This window comes from Ursus maritimus, unplaced genomic scaffold (genome assembly GCF_017311325.1).
Source record: "Ursus maritimus isolate PB19 unplaced genomic scaffold, ASM1731132v1 scaffold_33, whole genome shotgun sequence".
Taxonomy (NCBI): domain Eukaryota; kingdom Metazoa; phylum Chordata; class Mammalia; order Carnivora; family Ursidae; genus Ursus; species Ursus maritimus.
This window is the reverse complement of record NW_024425897.1, coordinates 21,460,430-21,476,795: the sequence shown is the minus strand read 5'-3', so window position 1 is coordinate 21,476,795 and position 16,366 is coordinate 21,460,430. Positions and strand designations below refer to the sequence as shown.

At 45.6% G+C, this 16,366-nt stretch overlaps 1 protein-coding gene across 1 annotated transcript in view; it reads left to right on the top strand.

The window, feature by feature from the left end:
- Positions 1-16,366, top strand: part of CUX2 (cut like homeobox 2) — a 257,140-nt gene that overhangs the window by 142,530 nt on the left and 98,244 nt on the right. The gene's annotated exons all lie outside the window — the stretch shown is intronic.

The following is a 16,366-nucleotide window of genomic DNA, read 5'->3' as shown; positions in this document are numbered from 1 at the left end:
GGAAGGAAGGAAGGAAGGAAGGAAGGAAGGAAGGAAGGAAGGAAGGAAGAAAGAAAGAAATGCACAAAACATTGCTTTAGAATGGAAATAATCTGAAACTGACCCCATGGGTCCTGGCTGGCAGAGTGTCAGGTGACACAAGGGAGAGAAACCAGCCACCTGCTCAAGGTTTCAAGGGCATGGAATAGAATTTGTTCTTCTGAGCTCCCACCAGCATTGCTGGGAGAACTGGTTACTGCATCCTGTGGACTGTGAGATGCAGGACAGACACAATTTTGAACCCTGGTTGTGCCACACTCTGTGTCCTTAAGCCAGGGTAGTACCTTCTCTGAGCCCTCAGTTTTGCTGTCTGTGATATAGGGAGATTAGTAACCACTTCAGGTAAAATGCTAACCATGGAGCCTGACACCCAGTGACTTGTCCATAAATGTCTGTCATGGTGGTCCCATAAGTGTCATGATGGTCCAGTACAAAGATGAAGAGGGCTCCAAAAAGAAAGCTCCCATGAGCTGTATGATTATAAATGGCAGCTAAACATAGCTTTCCCTACATATTTCTGTTTTCTTTTGAGTTTTTAAAGCCAGCTTTATTGAGGTATATTATACATACAATAAAATTCACCTATTGTACATGTGCATTTCAATGGTTTTTAATATTTATAGAGCTGTGCAACCATCACCACAATCCAGTTTTAGAACATTTCCATTGCCCCAAAAGGTCTTTTGTGCCCTTGCAATTACTTTTTGATTCCACTCCTAGCCCCAGGACACCATGAATCTACTTTCTGGGTCTATAGATTTGCCTTTTCTGGCCATTTCATATAAATAGGATCACACACTATGTGGTCTTTTGTGTCAGCTTCTTTCACTTAATATTATGTTTCCACTGTTCATGTTATTACAGGTATCAGTATTTGTTCTTTTTTATTGCTAAATAATATTCTGTTGTGTAGATAGACCACATTTTGTTTATCCATTCATCATCCAGTGATGCATAGCTGTGTTGTTTCCACTTTTTAGCTATTGTGAGTAGCAGTGCTATGAATTTGCATGTACTAGTCTTTGTGTAAACATATATTTTCAATTCTCTTGGGTAGAGGAGTGGAATTACTGGGTCATAAGACAAATTTATGTTTAACTCTTTAAGAAACTACCAAATTGTTTTCCAAAGTGGCTGGACTACGCATTCCCACCAGCAAGTATTTGGGCGTTCCAGTTGCTCCACATCCTCACCAGCATTTAGTTGTATCTTCTTGAGATTTGAGTATGTATTTTTGGTCCCTGGTTTCAGTCAGGTTTTGATGTCGGAATTCTGAGAACTGTTGGGGTTTGAAGAGATGAATGGCAGGCAGGGGGCATGGGATGCATGGGACTAAACCACACGTCTTAGATGTTCTAAAACAGCACTGTATGGTAGAACTCTCTATGATAATGTAAATGATGTATATCTGAACTGTCCAATATGGTAACCACTAGCACTGGTGGTTATCGAACACTTGAAATATGGTTTGTGGAACCGAGGAATTGAATTTGTAGTTGTATTTCAGCTAAATTACTTTAGATGTGCTGAGTTTAAATAATCACAAGAAGCAAATGACCTCCATGTTAGTGCAGTTCTGGAAGTTCAAGATCATTGCTCAGTAGGTTTTAGGTCCTTGATGAATCTTTCTGAGGAATGTCAGAGTTCAGCTCTTTTAATCACAGATAGTTGGGATAAGCATGGGGCTCAGGGTTATAGGTCTGCATGTATCCTGAAATATCATGTCTAGATAGTACACAGTGCCTTGGGATGGAGAGGAAAGTACCAGAAGTTCCTCTGGGGATTTAGGTCAAGATATACTATGGGGTCAGGAAAAGAGCATGGATGTTCCCTGGAGCCAGAAGGACCCAGGTCCAAATCCCAGCCCTGTCACTTTAAACCAAGTCTGTGACCTGGGACAGGTGACCTGTCCTCTCTGAGCTTCGGTTCCCTCATCTGAAAAATGGAGTATTAACATCACTTTTGAAGGACTCTTGTAAGACTCAAAGAAGAATGACTATAAATCCCCTAGCACAGTGTCTGTCACTGAGTACATGCAGAAAAATATCAGCTTCTATTGTTGTCTTTGTTTTGTTACTCAACCTGATCCCCAGGTCTATATAAATGTCGTGTAAGTCCTGACTTCACATCCTCATCCATGAAAGCTAAGGTGCTAGACTGTTAGTACCACACAGGCAGTGAGTGACCTTGTACCTGGCACAGAGTAGGTGCTCAAATGCATGTTTGATGAAAGAATGAATGAATGCCATTGGCTTGTAAGTGAGCAGAATGGAAGCAGCATGAGGGCTCCTTGTGTTGAGGAGAAAAAAATTTTTCTCTACACTTCAAGATTCTTCTGGCTGGTGTAAGAATCAAATTGACATGAGAGATTAACAGGAAAAAAGCAAAAGTTTAATAACTTGTGCATGTCCTGTATACATGGGAAAGACCCTGGAATACTGAGTAACTCCATGCATGGCCAAAGCCATCACCTTCAAAACCATCTTCAGCTAAAGGCAAAAGATGTCCGGGGTGGGCGTAGGGGGTCAGTTATGGGAGGTGACTTGGTAAAGGAGAGTGAGCTTGTTTTTAGCCCGATGCAGGACTGGATCCCAGGACTCTGGGATCATGATCTGAGCCGAAGGCAGATTCCCAACTAACTGAGCCACTCAAGGGTCCCGAGAGTGAGCTTGTTATGCAGATTTACGTTCCTGCCTTTTCTACTGATAAAGTTGCTAGAGATTGAGAGTCTTCCCCCCTCTTCCTGTTACTGAAAAGGAGATACCCTTATATATGGAGATTTACCTTAAAAAGTGTAAATGTCTCTTACAAAAGGGTAACTTCTACTTGGTTTTCAGAGTTTCTCTTGTGTCTTCAGTTTCTTAAAAATAATCAGCCTAAAATAGTCAGTAAGCCAAAGAGGCATATCTTGTGGTGGCAAAATCTGCTCCCCTACACCCGAAAGAACAACGCTCCCCTTCAGAAAGTTTGCTTGACAACAATACCAGGTGTGGTGCCCGCAGTGTCCTGTTTTGTGAGAGGGCAGAGATGGCTTTCCCATTCTGGAACAAGCACTTCAACTCAGCAGGAACGCCACTGCAGTGCAGGCTGGTCTGGAATCACCTGAGAGAGCTTGCCGGTCAGCCAGGCCAGACCCCCCTCCTACCACTAGCCCCGCAGGTTTGTCTGGGGGAACCCACTAGTTCCATCTCATTAATCCTGAATTTTCTCCCACCGTTGCTTTTCTTTGCCTCTTCCTCCTAATTCTTCTTGCTCTTCCTTTCCTGCCTCTAGGCCCCAAAGTAAGTTCTTTTCATTCTTACGGAACTGTTATCTTTGTTTTATTTGTGTGAAACATGTTGTAGTTATCAGAGCCCTTTCATATGTGTTATATTCATTTGAAGCACAAGGAAACTCAGTGAGGCAAATGCTCATTCAAGAAATATCTAGGGGCAGGACCCCTGGGTGGCTCAGTTGGTTAAACGTCCAGACTCTTGGTTTCAGCTCAGGTCATGGGGTGGTGAGATCAAGCCCAGCAATCGGGCTCTGTGCTCACAGCGGAGTCTGTTTGGGATTCTTTCCCTCTTCTTCTCCCTCCCTCTCGCTCATGCTGGTGTGCGCTCTCTCTCTCTAAAATAAAATAAATAAATAAAATCTTTAAAAAAAAAAAAAAAGGAAGGAAGAAATGTCTAGGGGCACCTGGCTGGTTCAGTTGGTGGAGCATGCATGCGACTCTTGGTCTTGGGGTTGTGGTTTCGAGCACCACATTGGGTATAGAGATTACTTAAAAATAAAATCTTTAAAAAAAAAAGAAAGAAAATGTCCATTAAGCTTTGCTGTATGCCAGGCACAGGCCTAGATGCTGAGAATACAGAGAACAAAACAGACCAAGTCCCTGCCCTCCTGGAGCTTTTAGTCTTAGAGAAGAGGCTGACATGGTAAAATATGCAGATAAGCTTATCATTGCAAAAGATGATGAATACTGTGTGAAAAAGGAGCAAAGAAGGGGTGGATCTACTTTAAAATTGGGGGGAGTAGGGAGAGGGAGGATTCCACTGACAAGGTACAGGGGTTGGGGGAAGGGAAGCGATCGCAGATAAAGGGAACAGGCTTTTGCAAATTCTTGAGGTGGGGGAGAGGCTGGTGCATTGGAAAACTCAAAGTGCCTACAGTTGGGGAGCAATGCCCCCCCACCACACACACATGTAAAGCTAGGGCCTTGAGCATTGGCTGGATCCTGTAGGCCCCAGTGAGGAGAGTCTGGATTCTAATCTAAGCCCATCGCAAATAAATTATGGAAGAGTTTCAAGCCAGGGAGAGACAAGAACTGATTCACGTTTTGAACAGCTCACTGCAGCTGCTACATGGAAATGGGACTGTAGCAGGTAAGGGTGAGAGCAGGGAGAGAAGGAAGGAGGCCCCAGAAATAGTCCAGGCGAGGGATGGTGGCAGCTTGGACGAAGGCGGCAGTGGGGGGCGGTTATTATTTCTGGACAAGTTAGAGATATTTAAGATACTTGGCTAGGATTCATTCAGTATTTTTATTATCCTCATGCTACAGGTGGGGAAACTGAGACTCAGAGAGGGGCAGTGACTTGCCCAGTCAGAGCTAGCAAGTGCAGCAGACAAGTTTCAAACCCAGAGCTGCATGGCTGCTGCAATCCTAGTGCTCTACACTGCTCCTTGGTACTCTTACTCGGCTTGATGTCCACCCCATCCCTCCAGCTCCAACGATGCTCACAAAGCAGCAGCAGCGTCCGCATTTTACAGATCAGGAAGCTGAGGCTCAGGCATTAGGCTTTCCCAGCTAGAGACAGTGCAATCAGGATTCGAACCCAGCCCACTCCTAAGTCTTCATCTAGGCCCAATGCTCAGAAAATGTGTGTCCTGTGTCCTGGGCCTCTTTAGGCTCTAGAAAAAGAAATTAGACAAGATGAGCAGGAAGAAGGGAAAAGATGTCCACAGTCCCTAGTCTAGGTCAGGCCGTTCTGTGATTCTTGAATTTCCTCTTAGTCAGTGAATACAGTAAAAACCCAATTCTGTACAGACTCTCTGTCTGTTGGTAGGGGGAAATTCTGTTATGCCTCAAAGTACGGAGATAAAAGTCTTCTCTGGTATGGGGAGGGAACATTTGAGAGAAGGGTTTGAGCAGTGTCGTCATTTTAGAAAATGGCTTTTGTGGTTTGGGGAGAGAGCAGGACACCCCATCTTGCAGTGAGGGTCTGAGTTTCATCTTGGAACTTTCCACAACAGATCAGTGCCTGCCTCGTGTGGGCATCCCTGTCCGTCACTTTACTTAGAGCACCAGGAAGGCTGTCCGGGGGGCCCCCAGTCAGTTTCAGGTAATTAAAGTCAGTTGGTGGGAATTTCACATTAATGTTGATAATAAACATTTTCATAAAATATGGGTAGATAAAAAGAGATGTTGATTCCCCAAAAAAAGTTGTTTTTCCTCTTCCTCTTCCATTTTGTTCTTTTCATTCTGGAAACGGAAGAATTGTATATTAGTACCCAACAGGGCTTGGTGTTGACATAAGACTGGAATCCTGAACAGGAAACAGCCAGTTAGGTTGTTTATTGAGGTACCAGGGCAGTCTCAGACAGATTTAGTTGTGGGGTCATCTGAATAGTAGGAGGCTTTCAGGGACCCTCAGGTGACCGTGCCCAGGCAGCCCCTCTTCAATCAGGACCTCCTTTCTGGAGGTGGCATCTCAAGTAAATAAATACCTTGAGATCTTAAAAAGAATAGCCACAGGATATGGAATGCAGCCAAGTTAGGGCTGGCCTTCAGGGATGATCCTGGGAGTCAGGTACACCCGCAGAATGGAGGGGGGGGCGGCATTTGCTTTGAACTCTGGCTCCCTCTTCCCCCTTACCGCCCCTACAAGATATTTTTCTTTGAAAATGTTTCCATCTTCTCACTTACGAACCTAGACTCCACCGGACATTTATTAACACTAATTCCTCCCATTTGTTTAGGAAGAAATTGCATCTATAAATTTCTTCAGATCCTCCCAGTAAGCCCTCGAGATATGTTGCCTTTATTTAACCAATGAAACAATGGGGCAGTGGGAGGTCTGGCACTTGCCAAAGTCAACAGCAAATTAAGGGACAAGCTAGTGTAGGGCCCGAGGATTCCTGGTGTGAATCACACGTGACCATGCCTAGCTGCCCCCATTTGGGGGCCCTCTCCCTCTATCTTGCCTTCAACCTCCCTGTTGCTGAGTGGCATTAATTCCTTTCCAGTAGGTCCTGAAAATTCATCCCCTCTTCCTCCTACCTGCTGCCCCCACTCACCCTCAGCTACTGGGCCCGTGGCAAGAGTTGGTGTGTCTGCTCTCCCGGCCTCCAGGCTCATTCTCCTGCCATCATGGTTTCCAGAGTTGCCTGAAGCAAGTGCCCTCCTCTGCTTGAACAGTTTTCTCTGGCTCCCATTTGCTTTTGCCTTAATCTCATGGCTCTCTGACCCTAACCCCCATGAGTCTTTAACATGCTTCCAGGGGGTCAGCCACTCCCCAGCACAGCCTGGGTTTTCCGCCCTCCACACGCTGGCCCATGCGTCTTCCTCCTCAGGTGCCTTCCCCCACATGCCAACACCCATGTTCTGTTAGCTACAGCCTTCTCCCTGCGCACATCTCTTAGGATGCCCGTGCTTTTGTGTGCCTATCGTCTTCCACCACTGAGCTACTCAGGGCTCTGAAAACCCCACCCAGCACAGGGTAGGCTCTCCGTAAATGCTTCCTTCTCCACTTGGATTGTACACCTGTCATCCTCTTATCCCTGTACATCAGTGAAATTTTTCCAGAGCTTTCTGAGGCTCCCACAGACCTTCTTATACCCAGTACACCCCTACTTCAAAAGAGAGGCCACTCAGAAAAATGAATTTGAGAAAAGATGTTGAAAATGGCACCAACTTTAGAGGTGATCCCCTGGTTTGGAGAAGAAAGTTTCAGGTTCAAGGCCCAGCTTTGCTTTTGCCTGACTGTGATGAGTGATATCACCTCTTTAAGACTTGTTTTCCCCAGCTGTAGGAGATGAGATGAACCAAGACGTGAAAAGTGACACCACGTAGTAAGCGCTTAGTTCCTATGATGTGATGAGTCACCACCACTGTGGCCCCTGGCAAGTGCCTGGCACATCGTAGGTGCTCAGTAAACACTTGATTAAATGAATGAGTGAGTGAATGAATGATTTGATGCGATTCCCCTTTTATAACAGAGCACCTGCCTGACCAACTGGCCCAGCTGGACCAGATGTGTTAGCCCTGAGAGAGGGGCAGTAGGGGTCCCTGGCTCCTCACCTGACACCCGCCAGAATGAGGGCTACTTTATTTTCCTGGTGCTGTGAGGTTTTACATTCTGAGAATTCCAGAATATAAAGCAGCAATCAAGGGCAGGAGGAAGTGATCGGATGTGGCTCCCGGTTCGTGGCGAGATAATTAGGTGTTTGATTGGCATCCTCTCTTAAGGACAGCCACCTCCAGGTCCTGCCTGCTGCAAGAGCTGGCTTGTTTTCCTGCCTTATGTTTAGGGATGTGGTAGGGCCCTAAGGGTGGGGCAAGACACTGAGTGGGGGCCAACTACAGGGGGAAGTGTGTTGGGGCCCAGAGTTGGCCAGCCTGTCTTTCATTTGTTCATTTATTTATACATTCATTTATTCAACGAGTATTGAGCACCAACTATGAGCTTAGCATTGGGGATACCTCAGTGATCCAAACAAAGTTCGTGTCCTTCTGGAGCTGACATTGGAGGGGGGTAGGTAGTGGAAAGAGACGATAAACAAATAAGAGAAGTAACTACATAATGTGTCTATAACAAGTGCCATGGAGAAAAGTAAGCAGAGAGGGACAGGTAAAGTAGGAAGGAGGTGCTTGCTATTTTGAATAGGATCATGAGACAGGCCTCCGTGAGAAGATGACATAAGAGCTCAGACCAGAGGAGGCAAAGGAAAGATCCATGTGGAATTCTGAAAAACAGCATTTGGGGCAGAAGGAACAGCCAGTGCAAAGACCCTATGGCAGGAATGTGCTTGATGTGTTCAAGAGCCAGCAAGGACCCCATGTGGCTAGAGGAGCGTGAGCAAAGCAGAAGTAGCAGGAAGTGGGGCTAGAGATGAATCACATGAAGCCGTGATGTTTTGGTGAGTACTTTGGTCTTGGCTCCCAGTCAATGGGAGCCATGGAAGAGTTTTGAGCAGGGGAGGGACAGGATGTGACTTAGGTTTAACAGCATCCCTGTGGCTGCTGGGTGTGGAAGGGACTGAGGGTGGCAGCCGGGATCCCAGTGAGGAGGCTCCTCTGGTCACCCAGGTAGGCAATGATAGTGGCCTGGCCCAGGTGGCAGCAGTAGACAGGATAAGAAATGGTTCTATCAGGCTGATAGGATTTGCTGGTGAGAACAGTGTCCCCACCACAGCCCTCAGCCTCAGCCTAACACCAGGGCATAGAAGGTTGCCACTCCCTTGGGGCCTTAGGGTTGGCATTGGCTCCAGCCCAAGCAACACCCGAGGCCCCTGAGCACCCCAGCCTGTCTGGGCACTTCCTGCAACCTGGACACCCTGCCAGCCACAACCCTCTCATCCTACCTGTACCACCAAGAGGGAGTGGATGCCATGAGTCCATTTAATAGCGGTGAACCCTAGAGGCAGAGAGGCCAGGGGTCTGCCCAAGCTCACAGAGTCAGTAAGCAAGAATGTCCAAACTTGAGCCTACTCTGCCTGCCAAATGCCAGTTCTTGGGCTGCCTCCAATGAGAAGCAAATTGCCACCTGGATTTTCTGGAAGCCAGAGCTGTGAGGGCTGCTAGGACAGCCTGATGGTCTACAGTTGTAATTGTCTGTGTTCCCTTTGTGACCCGTTGCTCCATGAGGGCAGGATCTGGGTCTGGCTTGTTCTAGGCAACACTGTAGGTGCTTAAATAATAGTTGAGTAAAGGAGTATAAGTGGATGGATGGATGGATGGATGGATGGATGGATGGATGGATGGATAAGTGGATGGACAAACAGATGGAACGGACAGAGGCCCAGCCATGCTCCTGATCTTTAGGCCACATGAGTCCTTGTCAAGGACAGACAGGTCAAGGAAAGTTTGTCCTGTCAGTATCTGGAGGAGAGAACCCAGAAAGACATAAGTTCAAGTCCCCATGATGCCACTTCCCGGCCATGTGACTTTGGATGAGTGGCTTTGTCTCTGTGCAGGTACTATGTGTAAAATGGCACCTGAATCACAGACCATTCATTTGCTCCCCCAACAGATGTTTCTAGAGAATCCACTATGTGCCAAGCACTATTGGGAGAATTAAATGAACTTTTGTGTGTCAGTTAGAATGGACCTAGTATATGTGTAGTAAGCCCTCTATGGGGCAGTTATTATATTATTGTTATCACTGCACCGGGAGTTTGCTAAAGAGTGTTGGCAGCCTCACCCACACACCCAGGCCTCGAGGTTTGGCCACGTTCCCCATAATGGGCTCTTTGACCCGAATGTGAACTGTCTATCACCCCCAGCCCAGCTGATGGAATGCAGTAAAGCTAGCTTGGCAGGGAACTGTTTCTCTTAGGCACCACCCCTTGCCCCAGCCTCGGATAATTGGCCTGATGCATCTTGGCATCTGAAATTTACATACGGTGCAGGGAGTGATGGATGGCTCTGGTAACCGGGCTGTCTCTCAGCTGCGGCTCAGTTATCCATCTCGGCAGGCTGCAGAGCCATCCGTCTTGTCTCCTTGTTCATGGCAGGCCGGCATGTGCCCTCCATCCCAGGTCACCCTGCAGCCTCCTCCTAGAGCTGGTCTCTGAGGCCCTTCTGCAGGTGTCATTCCCACCATGCCCCACAGCATCACCTGAAACCCTTCTACTCATTGTTTGCCTGAGACTCTGATGGTCAAGCCCTGACTGCCTCTATGGACCAGAGATGCAGAATGAGACATTTGGTGTGCACAGAGAGGGTCCCACCTTGCTTCTGCCACAAAGGACCTCTCATGCTTATATCTGCTAACAGTCATTCATTCACAAATGTTTATTGAGTGCCTACTATGCACTTGGCACTGAGCTAGAACCCCTGGCTACAGCTGTGAATGAGACAGGCACAGTCCCCACCCTAAGGGACTGACATTCCATTGGAGAGTGTGAACACTGAAGATCCTAGACATTGTGCCCATCACTTTACCTACTTGCAATCTGGTTCTCAAGGGATCTTTATAATAAACCTATGGAGTGCATACTATGTATCAGCAACTGTTCTAGGCAGTGACTGTATAATAAGGAAGAAAGGACCAAAATCTGTCTTGTTCTCATGGGGTTTTCATTGTCACAGATTAAAATAAGTAAGTGAAATACATAGTGTGTTTGATAGTGATACATGTTAAGGACAATAAAACCAAAGACAGGAACAGGGAGACCCGTTAGGGGTTATTGCAATAATCCCATTCCCTCTGCCTGGGATTCTTAGCTTCTGCCTGACACACACATCCTTCTGGACCCAGGTCAAATACTCCCATCTTGGTGACCCTTTCCCCCAGTCACAGGAAGTCACCTTGCTCTCTGTGTTCCAAATGTACTTTCTTCATACTTCTCATACTGTATTTAGGCACACAGTGTTGGAATCGACCTGTCTTCTCCACTGCACTGTGAACTCTTCAAGGACAGGCACTGTGTTGGCTCGTTTCTGTATACCTGTACCCGGCACAGAATTGTGGCTCAGTAATTAGTTGGAGGGATGATTGGATGGGGGTGGATAGATGGATGGATGTTTAATTAGATGGATAGTGGATGGATGAGTGGATAAATGGATGGGTGATTGGATCGATGTGGGATAAAGGGCTTCCATCCTAGGTAACACCTTACTGGGTACCGGCAGCCCTTGCCCAAGTTGGGAACCACACAGTGATTTCATTAGAAGAGGTAGGTAAAACTCTACCTCTCCCTTGCCCCATCAGTTTCCATAACCCCTCAGAGGCAAGACAGGAGATTTATTAAGGTTTCACTCCTCTAAGCATACACTGGAGATAATGTCTCAACATGTTGGCCTTTGTCCCCTTTTACCAGAATTATTTATGCCCTAGCTTGTCTACCTTGGTTTCTGAGCCCTTGGAGGATACAGGCTATATCTGGTTCATTGTTGCCCTCCCCCTTATCTAATGCCTAGCACACTGGAGATCACGGATGGATGGACAGACAGGTGAATGGATGGATGAGGGTCCAACATCTCTGGTTGGATCTCCCTACAGTAAAGAGAAAACAGAGTTCCATATGTGTGTTTGGGGGAGTTGGTGACTGCTCATCCTGGTTTTCCAGGCCTGGACTAGAGTCTCAACCATCACTTCAGCCACATATTCTTATAGGAGGTAATGTATATACAGTACTCAGTACACTCCATAAATATTACCATAAATATACTAATAGGAACTCAGAAATGTTAGCTATGAGCTCTTGTTTTCTATAGGGAACTTCTTTCTGTGTAAGATTTCATTCGAAAACAAGGTTCTAGGGCTTTAAAAAATAAACTCCAGTAATGTTTTATCATATATTTCCTGAAAGGGCAAACAAATATCTGAAAGGATTAGCAGAAGCACAAAAGAGATGCCTGGACTTGGAAGGGAGGGTCTCCGAAGCCTTCCTGGAAGAGGGGACATTTAAGCTGAGACAAAAGGATGAATAAGATCAGTCACAAGGAAAGAATGAAATCATCCCGGCTAAGGGAATTAAGTCTGTGGAGCCATAAGGTTGGGAGACCCTGGTGCATTTGGATTCCTGCAAGAAATTCAGTCTGGCTGGGAAGGAAAGGAAGAGAGGATAAGATGGGAGGGGCTGACAGGGACCCAGTGACACCTGAGGTCCTCACTTCCTTAAGCCCTGATCCCCAACAGTAACTGCATTATTTTTAGAAGATGTCTTCTTGGAGTTGGTTTTTGGGAGACATGTCTAAGTCCCCCAAAAGTGGGGTTGTCTTTGGAGCTGGGAACTGTGTGTGCATATGATGGGGGAACTGACATACATATACACAACTCAGATCATGTCTTATGTGTTTCTCCTGTGAGAACATAACATCTAGCCCGAAGTTTTGTACGTGGTTGACACTTTAGGATCAGGTGTTAAATTTCAAAAGCAAGTGTTCTTTTTTTTTTTTTTTTAAGATTTTATTTATTTATTTGACAGAGACAGACAGCCAGCGAGAGAGGGAACACAAGCAGGGGGAGTAGGAGAGGAAGAAGCAGGCTCCCAGCGGAGCAGGGAGCCTGATGCAGGGCTTGATCCCAGGACCCTGGGATCACGCCCTGAGCCGAAGGCAGATGCTTAACGACTGAGCCACCCAGGGGCCCCCAAAAAAGCAAGTGTTCTTGTAAGATTCCTCTTCCCTCCTGCTTGGGAGACAGAGTTTAACTGAGAATGTTCAACCTGCCTCCCTGGAGATAACCAACAGTTTTCCTTCCCCACCTAAGACCCACCTTTCTCCCTGAGAAAATCCAACCTCTTAAGCAGCTGTGTGACTTAAGTCTAGTCTAGGCTGTCTGTGTTTTCAGTTTCCTCATCTTTAAGACAGCAGAATCAGATTCAGTTAATTTTGAAGTGTGGGACATACACTGACTCCTGGACATGAGAATACTGTAAGCAGTTAGTAAACCTGGCTTTAGAGGGATCGACTCATGTCAACAGGATTACTTATTCCTTCTCAGTGCTCTTCCATTCCTTCTCCTAACAAGAAGAAAGTATGTCTGGTGCTACACTACCTTTAACATCTCTCTAGCATTTGGTAACTAACCTCCTTTTATAACAAAGACAAATAGCAGTGCTTTGTTTTCATTGTAGTTTATTTCAATGGCTGCCATCTGTTTATGACCTAGGATTCTCTAGTGGGGAAAAAAAAGTGTCCTTTTCAAATGTACTTATTTAGCTTAAAAGGGGGGGGCGGTTATTATGAAGGTCGAGAACAGGCAAACTTAATGTATGATGCTAGGGTCAGAATAATGGCTACCTTTGGGATGTACTCACAAGGAGACACAAGGTAGCCTTTTAAGGTTCTAGGAACATGAACATTCTATTATTGATCTGGGCCATGGTTGCCAGGGTGTTAAAATTCAGTCTTAAGATTGAACTTAAAGCTATACATGTCTCAATCAAAAAGAGAGAAATAGGAGTCAACTTGAAGATAAATATTAAATAGTAATTCATGTGGAATATCAGTAGGCAAAATGCTTGCCAGAGGGGTGTGTATGGTTGAAGTTTGGGCAATGATGGACTGGACAACCCCAAAGTTTCCTTCTGGTTCATACATTCCAAGATCTTCAGTGCTTTGGAGGTCTAAGTCTCAAGGTTGCCCAGCACACTGGTGGCAGAACCTCTCAAAGCTAGGGGTACTTGCTGGGCAGTGGGCACTTATGGTGGGGAAGCAGCAGAGCTGTAGATCCCATCTTCCCAAGAAGAGCCTTTCCATCCCACCCCAGTTTCTTCCTGCTGCTCCTGGTCCAGGGTGCAGCTCAATCCCAGCTTCCTTTTTCTCTGTGCATTGGCCCGAGCCTCAGCTGCATCCATCATCTGCTTCAAGCTCATTAAAATTATTTCTTTTTAGTTGCAAATGGGCTGTTTATGATGATCATTATTTGAATGGTCTGCGCCGGGCTCCGGGCTGTCTGTCTGCTGCTGATGGCAGGTTAATCAGATGAGTCTCCTCCCGGCCTGGGCCTGGTCCAAAGTCTGGGGCTGTGTTAATCATGGCTCCCCTAGGGCTGGGGGCTGAGGGCCAGGGTGGGAGAGGAACCGAGTTCTGCTTGATCATCAAAGGAGGGCCCTGCTAGCTGTGTATGTGAGTAGTGGCTCAGACACTCATTTCTAAAACTCCGCTTCTAAAACTCAGCTTCAGACCAGTACTGGTTTATGTTTATGAGAGTTTTTTTCCATTCCTTCAAAATAAGTATAAAGCTGTGAGCTTTTTTATTGTAAGTATTTATTTTTTTATTTTTTATTTTCTTAAGTAGGCTCCATGCCCAGCATGGAGCCCAGCGCTAAGCCTGAACTCACAACCCTGAGATCAAGACCTGAGCTGAGGTCAAGAGTCAGACGCCCAACTAACTGAGCCACCCAGGCGCCCCAAGTATATTTATTTTAAAAGACTCTTGTTGATTCTGTTATTGGCCCTCTTGCTTTGTTAACGTTCAAATATCCTATCTTTTAGGGTGAGAGGGAGTTGTTTTTAATGTTTTTCTTTGATGCAGTAAAACTTGGCCATACTCTGTTGGTCTTCCTTTTTCTTTCTTTGGTGATATTTTTATGGACCTGTGAAACCCAGAACTCTTAGAATCACTGATCTACTGGTGAGACCTGAGATGTTTTCTGAGCTCTCAGTTTATCTAAATAACAGAATAATATCAGCCAACATTTATTGAGCCCTTGGTACTGTGCTTGATGGTTTATACAATTATAGCATTTAAAATAAGCTCCCTGAACATCCCCCCGCTAGTGGAAAAGTGGAGCAGAAGTCCTATGAAGAGCCGGGCATTAAATTTTGCCTTTATTATCCACCAAGGGGATAATCCACACCTGAATTATTAGAATTGACTGTAATTTATTTCTTAGTCCCTTTGTGAATCACCTAACAGACACATTCATGTACTTATTACATGAGATGAGGTATGTAAGGAGCTTAGAATGGTGCCTGATACATGTAAGCACCCAATGAATGGTAATTATGACTATTATTTACTATTATTGTTATTGATGATGTTGTTGTTAGTGAGCTGACCATAGAAATGTGGCAAGAATTCAGGGTTGAAGGATGAGCATTAGAAGTAGGCAAAGTTGAGAAGAACACGGACATTGTTTGCTCTTCAGCGGCTCAACGGGTAAGACACCATAGGCTGGGCTTACAGTAGGCTTGGGGCTGGGGGTCTGCCAACATTCCTGGCCTGATGTTACCTCTGCCGTGTCTGCAGTGTGGATGCAGCAGACAGATTTATACCCACCAGCAGCCTGGGAGGTTCTGGTGAAGGGACTCAGTGTAGTCACACAGCATAATTGTCTGGTACAAACATCAAATCATTGGTCTTATCCTGCTCTGAAATTTCCTCTCAGAGCCTGGGTTTGATGTTTTAACTGAGGGGTCCAAGTCTAACACCAACCAGGTATATTGGTTGCTGTGGTGTGGGGAGGGGCAGTGTCCCAGAGATTAGAACATGTCAGATACATGCTAATCCAAAACCAAGTGATGTCAACCCAAGTCCCAGTTCTGCTTGGTCTGCAGACCAATCACATCTTTGTCTCCAAGAGAGATGAGAAAAACTAAGGAAAACTGTGAGCATTTTATCACAACTCACATTGACCATGGCACTCCAGTTCCTTCTCTGCTGCCAAGTGAGGTTCTGTCCACCTGGCTGCACCACCTGGTTGAATTTTATCTACCTTTGATCAGTCCTTTTGCTGCAGATCTCTCCCTCATCACTCAATATTTTGGTTGTGGTCGATTGTAGTTTCTTTATTGGAAACTATAATTATTTTTAAATGATGATAAATCAGAAGTCTCCCTTTTTTCTTTTGTCACTTTGGTGGACTGTCAGAAACTGTTTCTGGCTCTCCTCTCTAATGATACCTTCTTCTTCACCTGGCATAAAATTCCATGGAGCATTTGTTCCAGAAAAGCCTGCACCTTCAAGTTGGTGTATCTACTGCTCTGGCATAGAATTGACTTCAGCACCTTGGAGAGCACCACATTTCTGATTCCCTTGCCCTTCTATTTTAATTGCTACTTTTATGCCTTGACCTTCTGTCTTCTAGTTCCATGGTTCTCCAAAGAGGTTAGACATTTTCCAGAAATAGAATTCCCCTGCCAATTTTTCCCTAAGGCACCATAGGCAGAGACACTTATGCTGGGCTTGGGGTAGGCTCTCCAGCCTCTGATGGGTATAAGGTTTATGGTGCTATGGTGAACTGCTATAGAGCAGATTTACCGACTCAGACATGATATAAGACAATTACCATGCATTTCGTCTCTTACAGGGAAAAGGATTTGCAGCGGGTTAATAGTACTTTTATTTCATTATCTAATGGTAAAAGTGTTTCATTGTGTGTGCAAGATGAATGCATATTAGCGATGACAAATGGGGTCTTTCAACACGGTGCCGGGCCTCATCATACATATGTTAGATTAAAGAGTTCACCCTAGAAATACACTCTTGCATCTGCGTGTGTGTTTTTAATAAATCTGATTGCAGAAATTTATTGCATCACCGGATTTAGGAAATTATGGGGCTTGATTGCTGCAAATATAATCGGGTGATATATACAGAAATGCTCCTCGAGTTATGGTCCAGAAAAAAAGCCCATCTCAGGATGGTGCAAGAAAGCAGCAGACCACATAAAC